This window comes from Sminthopsis crassicaudata, chromosome 2 (assembly GCF_048593235.1).
Source record: "Sminthopsis crassicaudata isolate SCR6 chromosome 2, ASM4859323v1, whole genome shotgun sequence".
Taxonomy (NCBI): domain Eukaryota; kingdom Metazoa; phylum Chordata; class Mammalia; order Dasyuromorphia; family Dasyuridae; genus Sminthopsis; species Sminthopsis crassicaudata.
In genome coordinates this window covers 607398418-607422905 of record NC_133618.1, presented here as the reverse complement: position 1 = coordinate 607422905, position 24488 = coordinate 607398418, and the positions used below count along the sequence as shown (strand labels likewise).

Sequence of the window (24488 nt, the reverse complement as noted above, 5' to 3'; positions counted from 1 at the left end):
GCCTCAGGAGAAAAAAGAAGGAGGAAGAAGGAAGAGGAGGAGGAGGAGGAAGAGGAGGGGCAGCAGAAAATACTGGATAGCAAAAAAATTATCTAGAGCAAAGGTGCTTGTGTTGACAAGGCAAAGTAGTTTAGAAATCTAATTGAGTTTCCCCATAGGACCCCACTTGAAGAATGTAAAGATGCTCAGCATCAGGAATTTACACAGGACAAAAAGATGCATGTTATACTAATGGAAGGGGGAAAAGGTCCTTCCTCACTGAGGAGGAAAGCCAGAAAAGCTATTGAAAAGAAAAAGGCTGTAAATAAGTTTACCTCTTAAATAGATAAAACCAAATGTGAGACTCTTTTAAAAAGAAAGGCAATAAAATTACCTATCTACTTCCCCACCAAAGTCCTCACTTAACAGAGAATAAATATTATACTACAAATAAAGAGGAACCAAAAACATCAATGGAAAACAGCCTTATGAACCTCCCTTCACCTAAGATCAGGGAATAAGAGCAAAAAAACTCCAAAACAATTCAAAAGACAAATAATCCTTTGAAAAGAGGATATTAGGAATTAAATGAAATTGGAAATTAGCCAGTGTGGAATTTAAAGATATAAATAACTCAGAACACTGAGAATCTCTCAAAAACAGTTAGATTCTTTAAAAAGTGTGACAGACATCAACCTTAAAAAGCAGAAAAGACAAGCAAAAAATAACTTTGTAGAAATACATGAATTCTAAATACAAGCCAGAGTGAATGACCTTCCAGAAAAGATACAGAGTTATTTTGAGAATCATAAGTCTTCTAGAAGAACATGATAAATTTAAAAATTAGAAGAACATATTTCAGAAAATATAAGAAAATTTTCTAAACCTTAGAATATAGACAGATAAGTACTGATAGACTACATACTTTGCCAACAGAAAAAAAAAAAAAAAAAAGAAACACATTTGAAATTCCAATGCATATCAGGATAGATTTACAATTTCAGTGTCAAAGAGACTGCAGGAAACAGGTAAAAATTGGTCTACATCTAATAATATCAATTTGGAAAACTGAAGATAATTATGGAGTACTGGATCAGAGCAAAGAATAAAACAAGATATTCCAAAAAACTAAGTTTTCAAAATACACATAGCTAAATTACATATGCTACAAAGATGAACTTAAACATAAGAGAAAAAAAGGTAGAAAAACAAAAATAAAGACAAAGATGAACAGAGCATTTAACTTCCAAACACATCAAACAAGAGAAAGAAGGAAAGACTAAGTAACGGAATTAAAATTTAACACAATTTATTGTTTTAAAAAAAATCGACAAAAGAGGCAGCTAGGTAGCACCCTGGATGGAGCACCAGCCATGATGTCAGGAGGACCTGAGTTCAAATATGCTCTTAGACACTTAATACTTCCTGGCTGTGTGACTCTAGGCAAGTCACTTAACCCCAATTACCTCAGCAAAAAAAAAAAAAAAAAAAAAAAGGAAAAAATCAACAAAGAAAAACAAAGAAAAAAAATTAAAGGTAGAATCTTTATAAGGAATAAAAGTGGAATTCTCAGGAACAAAAAGGACCTAAGGGGCTTAAATAAAAAAGGGAATGTTAAAGAATGAAAAAGAGGAAAGGAAAATATGAATTACTTAAAAATCTGAAAATTTTTATTTGAAATATTTAAATCTATATTTAAACTTCTGAATTTTATCAGATGTTTCAAAATCAATTTACACATATCCTAAAGAAATTATTCTCAATAATTGGGAAAGAAAAACTCTACTAGACAAATGAAATAAATATTGTCCTAAAATGTAAAGTGGTAAAGGATAAAGCAAAATAGAACTATATACCATAATAATGAATACTCTCACAAAAATGTAAAAAAGAAAAATAAAACCAAAAAACCCAATAGCAATATATCCCCCAAATTATTCGCTATTAGTAAGGTTTATTAGAGATTCAAAGATAATTTAACATTTCGTAAAAATGATATTTAATTATAGAAATAGCAGTGATAGCAGTAAAACAAAAGAAAAAAAATAAAGGTATTAACACTAACAAAAGAGAGCTAAACTAATCTTATTCACAGTCTGACACATGTTGTACTTAGAAAACCTCAGAGAATTAACAAAGAAATTGAAACAATAGCTCCAGTAAAGTACTTCACATAAAGATGTATTTGCAAAATAAATCCATGAAAATCAACAGCATTTCTATGCAGCAAAAATCCTGGAGAAAATGACAAAAAGAAAAATCTGATTCAAAATAACTTGAAAATAGATAAAATATGTTGAAATCAAGACATTACTCAAGACATATTAATACAATTACAAAATACTATTAAAAATAAAGATAAAAAGGCACTATTCAGTACTCATGGCTGGGTCAAACAAATAAAATAAAAATGATATTTCCTAAATTAATCCACAAATGTAAAGCCAAACTAATTGAAACATTAAGAAGCAACTCACAATGCAAGACAAGATAATAATTTTGGAATCTCAAGGAAAATAATAAAAAAAGGAGGATAGAGATAAGTGCCACATAATAATTTAGTTAGTTATATTCTGGTCCAGACATAATTGTAAAATCATTAATGGCAACATGAAAAGAGGTCTCTACTGCAATGATACCAGTATCTGTGCTTAGCCATTTTTATCTATAAATTAAATAAAAGCATGGAGGGAATGCATACACACACACACACACACACACACACACACACACACACACACACACACACACATACACACACACACACACATACACACACACATGACTGAGGAGGGTGCAAAACACTTGTGTTCAAAATATCAACTTCATAAGAACAAGATGGGGGAAAAATGGCTACATAGCATTTTATATATAAATTATATGGAAGTCTTAATGAATTTCAAACTCATTAAGAATTAAGAATGTGTGATACGGCAGCCAAAAACACCCTATTGCAATCTTAGGTTACACTGAGAAGCACTCCATGTAGGAACAAGGAGATCCTAATCCTTCTGAACTCTGCACTGAAGTCAGCTCATATCTGAAATACCATGTTTACTTCTCAATATCACAATATAGGAAAGATATTAAAAAGATAGAAAGCATCCAGAGAAGGAAAATAGAAAAAAAGAAATAAATGTGTTTAATATTACATCAAAATATCAAAAAAAGTACTCTATAACACTAGATAAAATTACAGAATTCCTTTGGAGCAAAAAAGGGCCCAAAATTTTAAGATTAATCATAAAATATATATATATAAGTAAAGTAAAATAAATTTGAGTTATAATTGAAAAAAAGATGTACTGTCATGGTAGATTCAAGGTTTCATATGTAATGCTTTTTTTTTTTACTGTCTTCTGTATATAAAAATGTTCATGCTATTAAGTTTATAATACAACATTTCTTAAAGATTAAAGGGGAATGTAGGAAGATAGCACTTTCAGACCTCAAATTATATTATTAAGCCATAATCAACAGGGCTATTTGATGCTGAATAAAAGAAAATCAATAGAACAGACTAGATAAGCAACAATCAAAAACAATCTGAACAATAGTTCAGTATTTATTAAAACCAGGAGCATAAAGTATTTGGGATGTGGATTGCATATTTAACAAAAACTGATGGGAAAAACAAAAAACAAATTGGCAAAGGAAAAAAAGTACACAAATAGCTTACAATATGAACTTATGGATGTTCAGCTTAAATATAAGAGGTCATCATTAACATTTGGAGGAAAATTTAAGGAGCTATATTTTATATCATGGCTTGGGGAGAGAGGAAGGAAGAGAGAGAGAGAGAGAGAGAGAGAGAGAGAGAGAGAGAGAGAGAGAGAGAGAGAGAGAGAGAGAGAGAATATATAAAACCAAGCATAGCTGGTGAAGTGACTTATTTAACTATGCTGTCTTTGCTGGTAGCTCTCTCTGCTATTGATGGTGGACTTCTCACTGACTATGCAATTCTGAGGCTGAAGAAGTCACTTAATATAATTTGTTTTCTTTTCTTTTTTTATTTAATGTGCTTTGTCATTGGATTTCTCAATCATTATGTATTCTGGTGCAATTATTATATTTTTTTGCTTTAGGAGCTATGAGGGAACTGGGCTATATGTCTATAGGGACTGAATGGGCACCACAACATATTATTTTCACCTTTTTTGTTGTTTGCTTATTTTTTTTCTCTCATTTTTTTTCTTTTTGATCTGATTTTTCTTGTGATCATGATAAATGTGGATATCTGTTCAGAAGAATTTTACACATTTAACCTGTACTGGATTACTTGCTCTCTAGAGGAGGAGACTGAGGAAAAGGGAGGAAGAAACATTTGGAACACAAAATTTTGCAAGAGGGAATATTGAAGACTATCTTTACATGTATTTTGAAAATGAAAAGTTATTAAGAAAAAAAATCATATAGCATTTTAGATTCTCAGTTTCCTCGTCTGTAAAACAGGATTTTTAATACCTGCATAGGAATCATTAATTTTCCAGATATGTGATTTATGGGTATTAAAATGTTGTATAAATTTAAAAAAATAAAAAGTAGAGGTAGGTCAATGGAATAGACTAGGGAAGAAAGAGTCCAAAAACAATGGACTCAACAATCCAGTGTTCAATAAACAAAAAAAGCACAAACAATATAGGAAAAAAACTTCACATTTGAGTTTTTAAAAACACTGGAAAACTTATCAGCAATTTGGAAGAAATGGGACTTAGACATCATTTTACATCATAATCTATAATTTATTCCAAATGGATAGGTGGCCTTAATTTTAAAGATCATACTTTAAGAGATCTTAAAAGAGGGAAAGGGACCCACATGTGCAAAAATGTTGTAGTGGCAAGTAACTGGAGACAGAGTAGATACCCATCAGTTGGAGAATGGCTAAATAAATTAAGATATGTGGAATATTGTTTTGTAAGAAACAAGCAACAGGATGATTTCAGAGAGACCTGGAGAGAATTATATGAACCGATGCTAAGTAAAATGAGCAGAATCAGTAGATCATTATACACAGCAACAAAACTATATAATGATCAGTTCTGATGGACATGACCCTCTTCAACAATGAGAGGATTCAAACCAGTTCTAATTGTTCAATGATGAAGAAAGCCATATACAACTAGAGAGAAGCCTATGGGAACTGAGTATGAACCACAACATAGCATTTTCCCTCTTTCTGTTGATGTTGGCTTGCATTTTGTTTTCTTCGGGTTTTTTTTCCTTCTTGATCCGATTTTTCTTGTGCAGCAAGACAAATGTATAAATACGTATACATATACTGGATTTAACATATATTTTAACATATTTAACATGTATTGGACTACCTGCCATCTTGGGGAAGGGGTGGAGGGAAGGAGGGAAAAATTTGGAACAGAAAGTTTTGCAAGGGTCAATATTGAAAAATTACCAATGCATATGTTTTATAAATTAAAAAAGCTTTAATTAAAAAAGATCATACTTTAAAAAATGAAGAGAGAAACGGATTATATGCCTTCGATTGCTTCTCTTTCTTCTCATTAAATATAAAAATTTCTCAAGAGTTTTGTCTTTGGCCCTCATTTTCATCTCTCTACAATTCTCTCTCTCCCTTGGTATTTCCATGCACTACTACAGTTTTAAGCTATCACAACTTGGACAATTACTCCTAAATTCAGCCTAAGTCAAACATTCTCACCTGCCCTGTAGTCCAAATAACTGCTAACCATCTCCTTCTATATATGTATTAGCTTATAAGCTAAATGTATTCAAGACAGATTTCTTATTTTTCCCTCAAAATCTGCCCCACTTTAAGCCATCCCTATTTCTGTAATAACATCATAATTTATCCAGGCTGGAAACCTCAGTCATCTTATACTCCTCCTTCTTCCACTCTTCCCTCTATATTCAATTATTTGACAAATTCTATCATTTACAATAACTCTATCTTTCTTCTTCTTCCTTCTCTTTCTACTACCATCCTATTTCAACTTGCTTGATCCATTGCTACATCCATCTATTTTCCCCTACCTCCAGGTTCCTTATACTAGTATTTAAGACCTTTCCATATTTGGTTTTAACACATTCTTTCAGTCTCACACTGCTCCCTATAATACTTTAACCAAATTGGCCTATACATATATACACTGAATTACTCCTACTCTTTTTTGCTTGAAGTCCCTAAAGAATTGAAAATTGCAGATTTTCTAAGGAGCACTGGAGTGTCACAAGCAAGTGTGAATAGGTCCAACATACTGCAAACATATTAGCAAGGAGATGTATTACAGGAAAAGAAGGTAAGTCCATCGTATAAGAAGACCAAGAGAAAACTAATTATCCAAGCAAAATTGAGAGATTTCAAACAAGTCCAATATATTGGATGGTTTCTGTGAATGATTTAAAGGAACATAGACAAAAGCTTCACAGACTGATAAGGCATGGATGGGTGCTTACTGCCAATCTAGAAAGGAATAGTCACATTGAGACTGCAAATCCATTAAAATATCTAAGTAATTTTGATTTTAAAGAGTAGAAATCTATGTCTTCTTTCCTTCCGCCCTTACCACTTCATTCCTTACACAGTAGAAAGAACACTGGATTTGGTGTACTTATTGCCAGTATTATTTACTTGACACAATCATAAAAGGGCTCTGTAATGTTGCTTTGCCACTACAAGTTATTTGTAATTGTGGTAGTAGGAGCGGCAAAAGTAGAAATAGTATATTAACAACTAACATTTATAGCATTTTTAAGGTTTGCAAAGTACTTTATGTGCAATCTCATTGCTGTGAAGTAGCAACTATTTACCAACCTCATTTTACAAACAAAAACACTGAGACTGAGAGATTAAATAACTTACCTAAAGTCACACAGAAAATAGATGTCTGAGACAGAATTCAAACTCAAGATCTTCCCGAGTCCAAATTCAACACTATCCACGATACCATCTGGCTTCCTCAGTGTACTTTGTTCTTTTTATTTTTTTGTCTCAACTAGATTGTATAACTCTTGAACTTAAAGACCATACCCTATATCTCTCTTCAACTACTAATATTCTGCTTAAACTCATTCCTCAATGGTTAACATAGTCCTCTCTCCCCTTAGATTCTCTTCTTCATCTCAACGATTCTGTTGTTTGTCTCATTCTTGAAAAGGACCATGGCATCAAGGAGGTGATACTATGACATGCAAATGAATTGTATTTTAAGTGAAGGAGGGCTGGGCAGTCAGTTCTTCTGGAGCCATCTGGGTTCAATGACAAGATATAGATAAAAACAACTGGAATGGCTCTCCAAATATTCAATAGAAGTCAGGCACTAGAATTAAGGAAGATAGGGAAACTTCCTGCAAACAATAGGATTTTAGCTGTGTGACATGAAGGAAGCCAGGAGGTAGAAGTACTACAGATGGGTAGGGAGAACCAGTGAAAATACCCTGAATCAGAAAAGCTTCATTTTCAAGGAACATCACTGAAGTTTAGAATGCATGAAGGGAAAGAGGTCTTCAGTGTAGGTCAATTAAATTTGAGAAAATTATCTATACTCAGTGCCACCATTCTTTCTCCTTTTGCTCTCCTCTAATCCTTCCAATATGGCTTCCAATCTCATCATTCAATTGAAACTGCTCTTTCCAAAATTACCAATGGTCTTAATTTCCAAGTCTAATAGGCCTTTCCATTCCTCAACACTCCTGACCATCAATGACTCCCTCATCTCTAGGATTTTGAAACCTCAGGCTGCCCAATGAACAAAACCCCTTTATCCCTAGCTATTTGCTCTTTTATTCCCCATTTATCTCAATCTTAATTTAAGTGTCCCATTTAGAAACTGCCTTTCTTTTCTACCATGGCTTCTGGATCATCTGCTCTGACAGAGACCTGACAGCAGTCCTTCCTATGCTACCCTTGACAGCACAGCTATATTTTCTTTCATGTGCCTGACTCACCAGTCCTGGTGGGAGAGTTGGAATATTTCTTGCTCTCTACTGTTACTTTTGGACTATCTCTCTGTGTGTGTGTCTCTCTCTCATATTACCCAATTCAGTCAGACCCCACTGGCTATATTGACCCCTAGAATATTCTCCTTCTATCCTCAATGAGTTCAGTGCTTGCTTCAGTCTCTCTTTTCCCCAACTCCTATCCTCATACTAGTAGACTTGAATTTACATATTGATATTCCCTCAAATTCCCCCCCAACTCCTCAATGTTTTCAAATTTGCTTCATCTACTCCTCCACTCCAACCAGAGATGTACATTTCTCACAAAATTCATATTCTTAAATTCCATACTTATTTTCATTGATCATAATCTTTTATCATTCCACATTTCTCTATTCTTTATTACCCTGAACCTATTCTTCATATTCACTGTGACCTCTGTTCTGTACATTCAGAAGTTACATGCTGGTTTTTTTTTTAATAACATTAGCCTATGGGAAAGAAAGGTAAGATGTTAGCCAAGGGGCAAAGTAGGAAGAAGCAGAACATTCTATCTCTCCCCCACCCCTGCCTCAGAACGACTCTACATAGATCTAAAAAATAACAAACCAAGTCCTGATTGGGAAATCCAAGGGGAAAAAAAACCCAGTGAATCATTTTTCCAGCCCAGGTTGTCATAAAGATTCTAAGGTTTGTAAAGGTAGCCAGAAAGATACACAGAGACTTAACCAGGGCTTGGACCTGTGTACTAGGACAAGAAGAGATCGAAGATCCAACATATAGGGACCCAATGCTATGTGGGAAGCAGAAACAGGTGCCAACTTGCAGTACTATTTATCATACTTTCCAAGATAAGTGGCAAATGTACTGGGGGTTGAGAAGGGGTCTGAAACTAGGAGTAGCAGACCACCACAAGGAATAGCCATCATTCTGACACTGTGTGAACTTCACAAGGAATAGGCACAGAGGCAAATAACAGCTGTGTGTCTCTAACTAGAGGAAAAGATAAGGAATTCAGATCTAACCCCCAGACCACAATGAAGCCTACAATAGGATAATTAGGGCAGGCAGCTTAAACTAAGGGAGAAAAAGCAGTTCTATCACTCTGATCTTTTAGAGATTTCTAGCTAGCTGACAATCGTTCCAGCAGTAATCTCCTGGAACTCTAATGAGGGGCAAGCCCGCAGTTATGTTGTTCAAATACAAGACCAGACCAGTAGCATACAAAGTTCAGATAAGAGGGCAGAAATCAGACATTACATTAGACTTCTTTAGGCACACTGAAAGCTAGTAGGATCCCAGCCTATGCCACTCTTGAGATCCTTGAAGAACACCGAAATCAATACTCAAAGGAAATAATAATCAAAACGATGCCTAGATGTGTTCAGAGAAAGGCCATAATACAAAATATAAAGTCAGAAATTAAGATTGCATGAATAAACAAAAAGAAAATCTCTCTTTATAATTGGGGTTAAGTGACTTGCCCAGGGTCACAACTAGGAAATATTAAGTGTTTGAGGTCACATTTGAACTCAGGTCCTCCTGACTTCAGGGGTGGTGCTCCATCCCCTGCACTACCTAGCTGCCCCACAAAAAGAAAATCTCAATAGACACTGATGTTTACGGTGAAAGGGATACCAAAAATACAACCCTACAAGAAAATGACTCTAAAACATGTATGAGCAAAAGCCTTGAAATAAATACACACACACACACACACACACACACACATTCCTTGAACTAAAAGTTCTGGACAAATGAGGAGTTTTAAAAAGGATTTTGTAAAAGAATTGAGAGGAAAAGAGAGCTATGGAGGAAAGACTTGAAAAGAAAGTTAATAACTTAGCACAAGGACTCCCTTATCCAAATAATAACTCTTTGAAAATTAGTATGGATCAAAAAGAAGTTAATGACTTCATGAGATATCAAGAAATATTAATATAAAATTTTGAAAAATGAAAAACAGTAGAAAACAAGAGTTCTCATAATATATTGAAAGCCAATGACCTAGAACACAGATCAAAGAAAGATTTAAGAACATAATTGAAAGCCATATCTCCAAATAAGTCTCAATATCATAATTCAAGAAATCAAAAAACTGCCCAGTCAGAGGGCAAAGTAGAAACTGAAAGACTGAACCAATCACCACCTAAAAGAAAAACAAAATGAAATGATGTCCTGGTAGCATCATAGATAAAGTCTAGAGCTTTTAAATTAAAGAAAAAGACAAAAAATACAAGTAGACAGAAAGAAGAATTCAAGTACTAAAGAGTTAATTAGAATCACACAAGATTTGGCACTCAACAACTTAATGGAATGGAGAGTTTAGAATATATTATTACTAAAGAAATTAAGTATTTACATGCCAATATGAAGAAAAAACACAAATATCTCCTCAAAAACTCAATAACATCAGGAGTTACTGAGAAAACTAAATAATGCTATATTTTTATGATCTCAAAAGAAAAAAGGAAAGGGAGGGAAAGTGAAAATGCTAAAGAGGGGAAGAGAGAAAAAGGGAAAAGAAAACTATCTTGAATAATTAGGTTATATGTGAAAACTAAAGAAACAAAGGAAATGAGGTGGAAAAAATAGGCAATACTTTCAACAATTTCATTTAACCTAGTTGGTTGGTTGTTGTCCATTCTAGAAAAGGAAAGAAGGCACAGAAATAGGTGGATGCAGAAATGTATTACACTTAACAGGGAAACAGAAGGGAAGAGGGGAAGGAAAAGGTAAAATAGAGAAAAGGTGGAGTAAAAAGGGTGAATTTCAAAGAAGGATTTAAAAAAGAAAGGATAAGAATCTGCCATTGTGTCCTGAGAAAGAATAAAGGGAAAAGAGACCTTAAATAGTCTGAATTTTGAACACTAATGCTGAGAATATTTCTCTCTCACTATCTTCTTTATAAAAAGGGGATAGGAAACAGGTCAAAGAAAATTATGAGAGGACTGGCCTTGTAGCCAGAATGACATATATTATATTTAATAAACTATTTTATGGAGAAGTCTAGCAAGACAAACACACACAGATCACAAGAATTGGTTCATAGTCTCAGGGTAAAGAATTTTAGTATCAATTGTGAGATGCAGAAGATGCTGACTCATGACCATCCAGGAAAGAAAATGCTATATTCTATGAGCAACGCAGAATCACAATAGCATAAATGCATAAATCTAGAGACATCTACATCCCAAATATTCAAACAGACTCTGTGTTTCTGATCCATGGTAGAGCCTTCCAAGTTTGGATTGATTAGCCACAGTCAAACACATTGTACCTTGTCTCCAACATTATGATGTCACTCTTCAAATATGATGGACAAACAACACAGGCCCTTATTGCCTCACATCTGGACTACTGTAATAGACTGCTGGTTTCATTGCCATGTGTTATTTCAATCCATCACCTCAGGTGTCAAAGTGATCTTCCTAAAGTGCAGATCTGATGAACTCACATTGGCTCCATAAAATTTCACTGGCTCCCTATCTTCTGAGGTTTGTTACATGTTACCTACTATGCTCCTGTGCAATGACCCTGGTTTTCTTGCTATCCCAAAAAGATAGTATTATTGGGTCTGTATCTCAAAGAAATCAGAAAAGAGGGAAAAGGTCCCACATGTGAAAAAAATGTTTTTAGCAGCTCTTACTTTTTGTTAGAGGCAAGGAACTGGAAATTGAGTGGATATCTATCAGTTGGCGAACAGCTGAATAAGTTATGATATACAAATGTCATGGAATATTATTATTCTATAAGAAATGAAGAACAGACTGATTTCATAAAAACCTAGAAAGACTTACATGAACTGATGTTGAATGAAGTGAGCAGAACCAAGAGAACATCATACATAGTAACTGCACAATTATGTGATGATCAGTTATGATAGACTTAGATCTTCTTAATAATACAAGACAATTCCAATTGACTTGCAATGGAAAATGCCATCCTCATCCAGAGAGAGATTACTGTGGAGACTGAATGCAGATCGAAGCATACTATTTTCAGCTTTTTTTGGTTTGCTTTTTCTTTCTTGTGGTTTTCCCCTTTGTCCTGATTTTTCTTTATCAACATGATTAATATGGAAATATGGTCAAAATGATTGTACATATATAAGCTATATCATATTGCTTGTTGTCTTGGGGAGGTAAGATAAAAGAAGTAAAGAGAAAAAATTAGAACTTAAAATCTTATAAAAATGAATGCAATTGGAAAAATGTACACATTACTGGAAAAATAAAATAGTATTGATAAAGATTACATATCACCTTAACAAAAATTCACAAATGTAGAAATGTATAAATACTAAATATATCTTTTACAGATTAGAATGTGAAATATAATTAATAAGTAAGAAAACTGAAGAAACAATTAAAATTATTTGGACACTAACTTAATCCTAAAGAATGGGCAGATTGAAGAATAAATCAGAGAAACAATAAACAATTTTATCAAAGATAATAACAGCAATGAAACAAATTAAACAATGCAATAGCTTTCTACCATTCCAGAGGATCTATGATGAACCATGCTACCCATTTCCTGAAAGATCATAACAAAAAGTAAAAATAACATATTCCAAAATTAAATGCAAATTATTTTGTGACTATTCTATTATTCTTAATGATTTAAATTACTTCTTCCTTCCTTTGTACTAACAATTTATAATTAGTTAAACAAAGAATGTATGAGAAAGGGCACTGTTGCATAATTAAGACTTATAGATTCTAATTCTAGCCTTTCACCATTGTATGAGCTGGTGCAAATCCATTATCTTCTATAGGTCTCATTTTCCTTTTCTGAAAATGAGAGGATCTGATTAAATGATTTCTGACATCTTTCTTGCTCTGAAATTCTATGATTCTATTAAAGAGCATATATTCATGAGTAAATAGACTAAATATAAAAACAATCATTGGAAAATATATTTTGGATTACATATATATTTTAAATAGTCTGCAATCTCTCTTAAAAACTGAGTATGGTACACTTCTTACTTCTTAACTTGGTCTAGTCCATCCTATAAAAACATACTGGATTACTAATAATTCCATAGCTAGAAATATGAGCCATCTCTTTTTATCCTTCTGAAACTCATCTGATCTGAGCCAGTCAGCTTCTGAATAACATATATGTCACCTGTTATCAGCTAGTCCACAACTTTATGTCAAGCACTATCTACTTTCAAAAAATTATTTTCAGTGTTATAGATGTAATTTACTTAATATGTTAAAATATTTATTACATAATAAGCTACTTTAATTAATATACTACAATAAAATTAGGCAAGATAAGTATAATTGATATCATTATATTGTTATCTTATTAATATTATATGTTCTATTCCATTGTATTATATTACAATAGTGTTATATTGGTTAAACATTTTTACTGTTTTAAAATTATTTTCTGAGGGATTTGCAAGAAGCTCTTTATTTTTTTTCGGTGTACAAACAATCTTTTTAAATTCTTTCCTTCATTTCCTGCTATTACCTACCACTATGAATTTTCAATCTATCATATCCTTGACAAAAAGAATGGAAGCATAATAAACTGGGATCACTCAGGAACAAATTAGCTTCTAATTATATCTTACACAATCTTTAGGAGCAAGTCAAAATCAAAATTTATGCAACATTTGTGAAAAAAAACCACTTATTTCATACATGAATGGTAAATCTTATGTCAAAAATTTGCTAAGCACCTTTTATTTTAACTTAGTTGCAGCTATCATGGGGAAGGGGGAAACAATTAAGTTCATATATAAAGCTATTAAAATATCTCCTACTAACTCCTTGAAACAATTAATAATGTATAAGTATTTTATATTTCCTTTGTATATATTCTGCATTTACTTACTTATGTATATTTGTTTTCCCCCAAAAGAATGTAAGTTCCTTTCATTCAAGTACTTTTTGTCTTCATAGTATCAACTCCCCAACAAATATTAAATGTAACAAATGCTTGTTAAATTGAATTTAATTATATAACAGGGGCTCAGATAGTGACACAAAAATTTAAAAAGACCCAATCCCTGCTACTAACAGATGTCTAAAATTCTCTTGAGGTTAGAAGAAATTATGATTATTAATTGAACTGCCACATTATATTTAAAAGAACAATATGGTTTCAATACTTGTTTTGGGAACTATTACAGTAGAAATAGTACCTTGGAATAGTTCCAACAAAATAGTTTTATTGTTGCAAGCCATGATATGTTGCCATACTGGAGAATGTTTTGCTTTATTAAATTTCTAACACTCACAATATATATAGTAGGATATGAATTTTCACACTGATTTCTGCCATTCCCTGGAATTTTCCAAAATCCTTGATATTAAATACTTTGAATTTAAAATGAAGTAACCAAAAAAGGAGATGCCCTCTATCTTTGCCATTTTTTAAATTATGAACACTATATTGGCTGCACATAATACAAAACTTCACAAACTTATAGCATAAAATTACCTCAGTTTCATTTTAAAACTAGAAGATCCCCAAATGCTACTGGGCATAATTGAACTATTCACTTTTTAATTTACATCATATGAAGAAATTATTCTTTTTCAATGGGTATTAAGTAAGCATGGAATCAAATTACTATGAAATAATTTAATGTGACTGTTATTTTCCACTAATTTATTGAGCATTTACTTTATGACAAGTATTGTGCTAATGAAAATTTTACACGTTACAGGAACAAATCTTATTCCAATAATTAGAATTTATGACATTTGAGAAATATCACTTATTTTGTTCACGGAGCATTTAAATCTTATGTTACAAATGTTTTATCAAATACTTATGTTATTATAGCTGTAGCTTTCATCTAGGAAAAAATTCAAAAGAGTACATGTATAAAACTAATAAAGACCTTCCCTTTCCATATTCCTGCAGGATTTTATTATGTGAAATTGTTTTTATTTATTTGAACATATTCGGTGTAGTCAACTATCCATTATTAGTACAGGTCAAATTTAAGTGTACTTAAACACTTGATGAAAAGACATCAAGATATTTAAATCTCAGAACTTTAAAGCAAAATTATTCTAAAATTATGTTCTTGAGAAAGACAACAGGAACAAAAGTACAAAATCAATAACCAGTAGCAAAACTAAAGTAGAATTTCACATTTTGGATTCTAGCTTTGGAATCAGAAAGATGTGGCCAACAGGGTAAGAGCAATGACACTAAGTAGATAGCAAAGAGTGGATTAAAGCCAGTAAAGCAACAGAGGTGAAAAAGTGGAGCCAACATGGAATTAGGTCCAGGAGCATGTGGTAAGAGAATGAGGCTAATGCAGGAACAAGGGTGGAAACTGCAAGTAAAGCCAGGGCAGACATTCTTTCTACACCCAGTTCAGTCTCAGTCTAAGGAACTCAGATGTGTTCCACTATATGGAGGTAACAAAAAAGATTTCTGGCTTCTCACACATTGTTTTTTGAAAATTATTTTGAACATAATACATAATTCAATGATCTTTTTGGTTTTTGTAAATTCTCTTCCAGGTATAACAGAAACAACCTTTTTGTACTTCTACTTTATTTTCCTAAAACCTAAATTGGTATAGGAGGAGTTCAATCAGAATCTGTGAAGGGAAAGCATTGCCATTTCCCTCTTTCTCAAGTCCTGATACTTCAATATTTCAATGATGTGTTACCTTTTTGATGTGGGTATTACAACAAAGGGGATTAATAAATTCATTTATGTTTTGTTGTCATATGCAACTTGTTCATATATTTTAGTAAGTCCTCTATAGGTAGCTCATGCAAATTGCTGGTACCCTTCCTCTAAATGTCTGAACTTGATGGTATACATAGGCTATCTTCTCAGTTATCCCTTGCTCTCAGTAAGTGACCAGCCCACCTCTTTTTCCCATCACCAGTCTCTCCTTTATGACATTCTCATGCACAATTCTTCTATGATAACATGTTGTTTCTTAACTTACACCCAACACAAACCTTCTATTCTTTGAGTATCATTAACTTTACTCTTCAGGGACAAGCCCTAGAATAATCATTTTATGCTAGAAATAATTCTACATTTAATCTTTTATGTTACACTCACCCACACATAAGTTGATTTAGGTTCCAATGACAAAACAAACAGTGGAAATAAGATTTCTCTAGCCTTTGTTTTCCTTTCCCAAGAAGACCCTTGTAACTCCCTCAGGGGGCAGGTTTTGGATTATAGTATAAAAGAAAGTAATTAAGCTCATTACAGTATTTCCCCTGTGATGATAAGGTTCTCCTATGAGGGTAACCCTTTAATATCCTGGAGTCCCAATAGTATTCTGTGATTTTTCTAATTATTTAACTAGAGATGAGCTAATTCCCTTTCCCATCTCTGAAGGAATACAAAAAGAATCACAGAACCCCTAACCCTCTCAGAGAAATGGGATAAAAAATAAATATAACTGGCAAAGTAAAAAATGGAATGATAAACTCACTAAGCATGGACTTTTATAATATTCTTCACTTCATAATTTTTTTTGAGGAATCTAGTCACACTTTCCTTTTAAACATCTAGTACTGAAATTGTATAAAGACATGTAAATTCCATAAGTCAAAATAACTGTAATTTATTTTGTAAGATATACTTAAAAGCCACTATCTTTGCAATAATTGTTTATATGGAAGCAATGTAGCTTATTGGAGAAAGTGCTAAATTCTATTGTGATTCTGATAAAGTCACTTAACCTCCCAGTGTCCAGAACAATATTATGCAAAAAAGAAAATATTTGAATCTGACTTGGTAGCGGCCATTCAGCTCTTCACCCAGATGAATTCACAAATCTCAATTTAAAAAAAGAAACTGCCTACAGGATATATCTGATTTCCTCAAAAGTTCCAAAAGTCTGTAAGTCAATTGTTTAAAACTAGAACAATTTTTTGCTATAGAAATGTTATAAATGATAGAGAGTTCCTAAGATAGCTCACATTGCAACTGAATTATACTAGTAATAATACTAGACTGAATTCTGGGTCCTATGAAAAAGTACTAATTCTTACATATATGATTGTTATTGTTTGTCCTTCGTTCTTGAAGAGAACCATAACATCAAGAAGATGATGCCATAACTTGCAAATGAATTAGATTTAAGTGAGGAAGGGCTGTGCAAAGTCACCAGCCTAACTTTTTCCGTTGGAGCCATCTGGATCCAATGGCAAGATATAGATCAACATGACTTGAGATGGTTTGGGATACAATGGGAGATCTTGGCCATGTAAAGGAATGCAAATTTTGATCCCCCTCCCCCCAAAAAATGTTTTAATCCACTTTTATTTTATAACATATCACCTTATTACACATCTGATAGGCAAGATTTTATTATGTGAATTAAACTAATTCATAATACATACTTTTAAGTAGAATTCATAGTTTGTTTGTTTTTTAAGACTCAAAGAATATAGTAAGAATTTTAGAGGCAGGCTTTTAGGTAGACTGAATGCTCGAGGGACTATATGAATTTTTGTTGTTGATGTCCAATTTTGTATGACTCCATTTGGGATTATCTTTGCAAAGATACTGAAGTGATTTGCTATTTCCTTCTCCAACTATATGAATATATATTTCATTTAAGCTGCTTGACAACTGAGATGATTTCTTTTCTGTCTTTGTATTCCTAGTACTTAGCAAAGCCCGATAATATAAAGATGGCAATAAATAATTTCTCAGTGAATGGAATTATTTAAATAGGATGGTTAAAATGTCAAAATTGTTGTTATTCATGGATGACAATATTTCAGATGCCTTAAGAAAAAAAGAAATATAACATCATTTATATTACTAATTTATTTTGGTCCTTAATTTAGTGAAAAAACATGCAACTAGTCATTGTTGATTAATCCCATTCCTTAAAATATAATGGATCATGGATATTATGTTTGAATAAAGAATATTTTCAGGAAATGTTCCCCTGAGATTTCAAAAGTTGGTCTCTTTTTTGTCCTTCAAGTAATTAGTTCAAGTAAACCTCCACTAAAGTTCTACTCTGATAACTCATCTTGGCATGGAAGCATGCCTAGGTTCTTAGACACTATGTTAGAGAGGTTCAAAGTCTAGTAAGTCCTAGCCTACAGAAAGGGCTCTGGACACAGGCATGGCAATGTTCCCCAGAAAGACTGTACTGGATCAAGTACAATTAATGTCTTCAGATATGTAAATATGTGAAATGTACTATTTTATTTTCTTGATCATCACTGACAGTCTTACTGTTGACTTTATTGTTTTAAAATTAGAACATATCCTTTCCTATATCCAAAAAGCAAACCCCTCTAAAGTACAGTGATTTTATGATGTAAGCTATTTGTTCTGCTTTTTACCTAATCCCTGAACTTTTCATACCTTAATAGTGATATTCTTCAGTTTGCAAACTTGGTGATGGTAAACCAAAATATGGAAATCTATTATTGGTATGAAGAATGATGTCCCAATGGTATCATTTAATTAAGTCTGAATCTAAAGTTGATCCCATATAACCTTGCAAGATATCTTGGGATTTATGTCTAGGACCATGCCTTAAATCCAAAACATTCTGGTTCTCTGTCCAACAACAGATCTCAGGACAAGTCCGACTCAGTCATACTTTCACACTTTCTCCTTTTATTGAGGAGGAAATAGAATAAAAGAGGCTATAATTACTTTCCTAAGGATATATCTCTAATTAAAAACAGAGCCAGTACCAGAGCATAAAGTCTCCTACTACTAGGACAAGGAATCCTTTTCTTTCCCCCTTTCCGGAGTTTGTTAGAACATGAAAAAAATGAAATATAAAATAGTCTGTCTTTGGCAACTCCTCTTCCATATTTTTATACTCCTTCAATGGGTTATTCATGTTTCCCTAAATTCCTCAATGCAGTATTTCAACTAAGTTTATCCAATCTCCCAAAGTTCTCCATACTCTAAAATTATCTACCTCAGTTTCTGTGACTGTAGATGTTAGGAAACAATCTCATTGAATTATTTCATACCAATGTGTGAATGACTGAAAGCCCTGCCTATATAACCTAAGATTATTTGCATAAAAAGGTGAATTGTCAAAATCTATTAGTAAATTTTCAGGCAGGATAACAACATCAAGTAAAATTTCCAAACATTATGTCCATGGGGACAGAGAATCTACCATCTAGACAAGTCAACTTTGCCTGGGGTCATTGGCTCCTGGGAATCAGTTCTTCTAAGTCATTTCTGCTTTCACTTCACAATTACTCCTGAAGCAACAGCAAGGAGAATTTTAGCAGGCAGAGAAGAGCCAGAGATATGGCAGAAACTATGACAGGTTTGTAACATTTGTAAGTGAAAGGCTGCCAGTCAATACATACAAACTGGATGCAATGGGTTCTATATCTTGCCACATGGTTCCAGGAGAGAAAATGAGGCTGGCTTTGCACGGCCTCCTTCATTTAAATCCAAATCACTTATATGACATGCCCTTACCTCCCAAATATGATGGTCCTCTGGAAGAAAGAAGGGCAGACAACAACAAAACCCTGAATATGGCTCCTCTTCCCCATACATGGGAAACTGTTCCCTTTATTCCATACATTATTCCAAAGAAATACACATATAGAGAAAGAGAAAGATGTGTGTGTGTGTGTGTGTGTGTGTGTGTATATATATACATATATATATATATTCTATACATTTGGTTTTTCTTTTTAATTGCTTTTTAGAATACAAATTTCATATTCACTATGGATTTTGAAAGAAAATTATTCAAGTAAATGGAAGATTTTCATACCAATACCTCTAAGCACAAGGAAATGTGCAATCTACTCTACTCCAGAATTTGGAACAACATCTCAGATTCCATCCAAGGAGTTACCAGAAGTACTAGAAGGGCTTCATTCTACTACAGTCTTACCTATTTTATGGCCCATGGCATGGATGCCAAGATGAACTTTAGCAAGTCTCCAGAATTCCTCTTTGGGTCAGTAAATGAATGAACTTGGCAGTTCTACTAGGAAATATGCATTTCTCTGAATAATCCTGATCATATTCTTTATTTCGCTAAAGTAGAATACACTATAAAAGACTCTTTAAAAAAATGAAAATGAGAGCAGAATCCTATACCCAGGGTGACAGCAGGAAATCTTTTGGTATGACTTATATCACATTCTGCAATGGGCTAAGGTACCTAGGCATTTTATACAAATATCTTGATGTTAAGGGAAGTTGCCAGACTTCTTTGGTGCAGGCAGTGCAATCCTTCCAAGGACATAGGAATACAGCTATCAGATTTTCAGAAGACTGACACTGGCACATCCAAATAAAACAGAATGCATTCTCATGGGTCGCTGATTACATTTAATTTACATTTAAATTACATTTAAATCAATTACATTTAAATTTCATTTAAATTGATGTTTCTCTTAACATAATCCTATTTCCTATGGACCCTGGTAGTTCTTATCCCTACCTATAGCATTTATATTATCTCTTCACCTCCTGTTATACCAAATATTTGACAATTCTTCTTTTACTGGGAAGAAAAGGGAACAAGCTTATTTTTTTATACTTTGAATTTAATCTTACCTACAAATTTCACATCGAGGGCAAATTCTACCTCAGAAATGGAGGGAGGGAGGGAGGGAAAGACAGAGGGAGGGAGAGAGAAAGAGAGACAGAGAGAGAGAGAGAGAGAGAGAGAGAGAGAGAGAGAGAGAGAGAGAGAGAGAGAGAGAGAGAGAGAGAGACAGAGAGAGACAGAGACAGAGAGAGACACAGAGAGAGAGACACAGAGAGAGAGACACAGAGAGAGACAGAGAGAGAGAGAGAGAGAGAGAGAGAGAGAGAGAGAGAGAGAGAGAGAGACAGAGAGAGAGAGACAGAGAGAGACAGAGACAGAGAGAGACACAGAGAGAGAGACACAGAGAGAGAGACACAGAGAGAGACAGAGAGAGAGAGAGAGAGAGAGAGAGAGAGAGAGAGAGAGAGAGAGAGAGAGAGAGAGAGAGAGAGACACAGAGAGAGACACAGAGAGAGACAGAGAGAGACAGAGAGAGAGTAGCACTAAAATACTTCAAAGATGAGAAAAATCCTTTAGCCAATCTTTCAGCCACCCCACATAATTCCTGGGACCCAATGTAAAGGTCTCCAAGAACTCGACTCTCCTCCCCAGACGTTTTCCTTGAAATACTCAAAAGTGATCACCGTCCTCCTCAACCTCGACAATTTCTTTCCTCTCACTGACCAATCTCACATGGAAAAAAAAAAATCAAGGAGGGGGGGTTAGGTAGTTCTGTCGTTTAAAAAAAAAAAAAAAAAAAGCACCCACACCCACTTGTGGTTACCTCCTTCATTCAAGCCCCGTCCCTGGAGGGTCAGAGTGGTCCGGAGTTACCTGGACCATCTCGTGTTGAACTCAAATTTCTCCACACGTGCTGACCCATTCCCCTTCACACACATGTAAGTAACGGTAGACACCTACCGATACAGTGGAAACCACGATCCTCAACTTCTGTTCCTCCCAGGGGATGGAGCCAGGTCAGCCTCACCGATCCCAGGGCAGGGCCCCGCGCAACGGACTCCGGGAGAACGCCCCGTGTTGTGGATCGGTTCGATCGATCGTTGTCCTGCAGCCTATAGCCAGCAATGCCGGGGTGGGGGAGGGGAGAGCGAGCGTGTGTGTGTGTATGTGTGTGTGTGTGTGTGTGTGTGTCTGTGAGTGTGTGTGGGTGTGTGTGGGGGGGGGGTCTCGAATATGGCACTTAAGTTTCGATGCTTGATTGGGGTCCCCCTCCGTGTTCTGTGCGCTGAGTGTGTGGGGCTCCTCAGTTCTCCGGCTCGCTCGCGGTCTCCCAGTGAGTGTGTAGCTTGGGGGGGGCACCTCAGTTTCGTTCGCTGTGCCCAGTGAGTGTGAGGGGTGCGTGTGCTGAGGGTGGGCTGGGCACTAGGGTGTGTGTGGCGCCTCAGTCTCGCTGCTCGTTCGAGGTCGCCCACTGAGTGTGAGTGAGTGTGAGTGAATGGCACCGGGGTGGGGGGAGTGTGGGACGCGCGCGGTCCTCAAGCTCGGGGACGGGCGCGGAGCTGCCGCCGGGGTGTGCCGGGTGAGGAGCGAGCCCTTCTCCTCCTCCGGGGCCGGGGGCTCGGGCAGCGCCCCCAGGACCAGGAGCGGAGCAGCCCTGGACCAGGCTTCACCGGGCGCCCTCCTCTGGAGCCGCTTCGGGACGGACCGGTCCGGTTCCGTCTACTCCGGTCCGCGCTTTCCCTGCCCTCTGGAGCTACCTGCCCGCCCCAGCCTCCTCCGGGCCCCTAGCCTTCCCGCCCACGCTCCCCTCCACTTGCCTGGGGGCGGGGGAGGGGGCGCCGCGAGGGTCTCTTCTGGCTCCTCCTTCTCCTCCTCTGCAGTTTTCTCCTCGTCCTAGTCCTCCTCCTTCCCTCTGCCGAAGCCGCGGCCACCAGTCCGTTCGGGTCCGGGAGAGCCGCCGAGCGCTGGCGGCAGCTCGAGGCGGCCCCCGCCCTGGGGCTGGGATTTCCCAGAACTCAGCAGCGGCCGCCCCGGGGCGAGCGGGCGGGCTGGCGGACTGAGGGCCCGCCCCGGGCGGAGCGAGCCGAGGGGCCCCGGGGGCAGCGGGGGCGCTGTGACCCCAGCCCGCCGCGGCTCTGCCTTTGAGCCCCGGCCCCGCCCCCTGACGCCCGCCCGGAGAGAACCCCAGCAGGGAAACCCTTTCCTCACCGACTCCCCCCGCCCCACCCAGGCTGGAGCGGGAGCTAGCGGGGTTCCGGCTGTCGCCCCCTCCTCGCAGCTCGGGCGAGCTTGCTTAGTTTTCTATTTTCCGCCCTGTTTAGTTAGTGCCCCAGCCACCTGCCCCCCAGACTCTTCCCACTCTCAGGGTTTTCTGCCCAAGAAACCTTGCAGGGATGGGACCGAGGACAGGGACCTTTGGGCACCATTGCTTTGAGAACTTTGAGAAGATCATCTGCCTTGTTTTCTAGAAGAGAAAATGACCAGGTCAAATGGAAGCAGCAACACCTAGATTCGAAGCTCAGCCTCCTATGCCAAATCCGGGCTGAATACGAGTGACTTTAGTAACTCCGCATCCAATGGCCAGTGACCACTGAAATTCCCCAGTTCTTGATCCACATCATTTGATAGGATCATTCCTCCGTGAAATTGGGTGTAAAATATTTTTCCTGAGTATAGATTTTGTAAAATGGAGTTTGAGAAAAACAGAGCCAGAGGTCCTAGGACACCCAAGACTTTCCTAGAATGTCTTTGGATTCTAGGATCTAGGATCTAGAAGGAACCTTAGAAGTTACAGAGTATACCCACTTCATCTTACAAATGAAGAAACGGAGGCTAACAAAAAGTGACGTCCATGGTTACCTCTCTAGTAAATGTCTGAGCCAGGATTTTAACTCAGTCCTGGCTCCAAGCCCAATTCTACTGTGACCAGAAGGATAAGGGACCAATCATTTAAGATTAACTGCCTACTTTTTAAACTTTGTCCTCTTTGTCTGATTTTACTTCAAGTATCAGTGTATAGGCCAGTGTATACTCTACTCCTATGGTCCTCTCTGTATATTCTAAGGCAAGGCAGATTGTGAACCATCTGATGTCTAACTTCTGCAACTTTCTGAAGTTTTCCAAAAAAGAGTTCACTCAATGTGCTGGGGGCCTTTCTCCTATTTTTGTTGTTTTTACTTTTGACATTACAAGGATACCAGTGGAGACTGGGGACTTTCCATTTCCTTATAAATTTATTTGATACTATTCCCTATACCTCATTACTTGTTAGGAAATTAGCGCTTAAGTTTCTTCTTCTAGAAGCTTTCAGCAAGTTCTGTCCCTAAATGGTTGATGCTTAAAAAAAAAAAAAAAAAAAAAATTGGTTGATGCTCTGAGGAAGCTGTTTAATAGGAACCTAAAATTGAAGAAATGAGGGATTCTGTCCCAGCCTCCCAGCACCTAAACCATATGGAAAGTTAAGTAACCAAAATAAATATTAGTTTGGGATCTGAGGCTTCTCTGACGCTAAATGATTCAATTTAAGAAACAGTTATTAAGCATCTACTATATGCAAAGTACTGTTAAGAAAAGGATGTGTCTTATACCCCAAGGAAATACTAAAGAAGGGAAAGGGACCTGTATGTGCCAAAATGTTTGTGGCAGCCCTTTTTGTAGTGGCTAGAAACTGGAAAATTAATGTATGCCCATCAATTGGAGAATGGTTGGGTAAATTATGGTATATGAATGTTATGGAATATTATTGTTCAGTAAGAAATGACCAACAGGAGAAATACAGAGAGGCTTGGAGAGATTTATATCAACTGATGCTGAGTGAAACGAGCAGAACTAGGAGACCATTATACACTTCAACAATGATACTGTATGAGGATGTATTCTGATGGAAGTGGATATCCTCAACATAGAGAAGAGCTAATCCAATTCCAATTGGCCAATGATGGACAGAATCAGCTACACCCAGAAAAGGGACACTGGGAAATGAGTGTAAACTGAGAGCATTGTTTTTTGTTTGTTTGTTTGTTTGTTTGTTGTTTTGTTTTGTTTTGTTTCTCTTCCCAGATTATTTTTACCTTGCGAATACAATCCTTCCTTTGCAACAACAACAACAAAATGCGGTTCTGCACAT

At 36.0% G+C, this 24488-nt stretch overlaps 1 protein-coding gene across 6 annotated transcripts in view; it reads right to left on the bottom strand.

The window, feature by feature from the left end:
* Window positions 1–22417, bottom strand: part of PLCE1 (phospholipase C epsilon 1) — a 337489-nt gene extending 315072 nt beyond the window's left edge. For 3 of the 6 annotated variants that reach the window (XM_074295913.1, XM_074295916.1, XM_074295917.1), the window contains exon 1: window positions 21323–22128. The gene's annotated coding sequence lies outside the window, so the exon portion shown is untranslated. Of the gene's footprint in view, window positions 1–21322; window positions 22130–22179 lie in introns of those variants that run through there. The other 3 variants (XM_074295919.1, XM_074295918.1, XM_074295914.1) reach the window with 2 other exon arrangements.
* Window positions 22418–24488: the final 2071 nt, after the last annotated feature.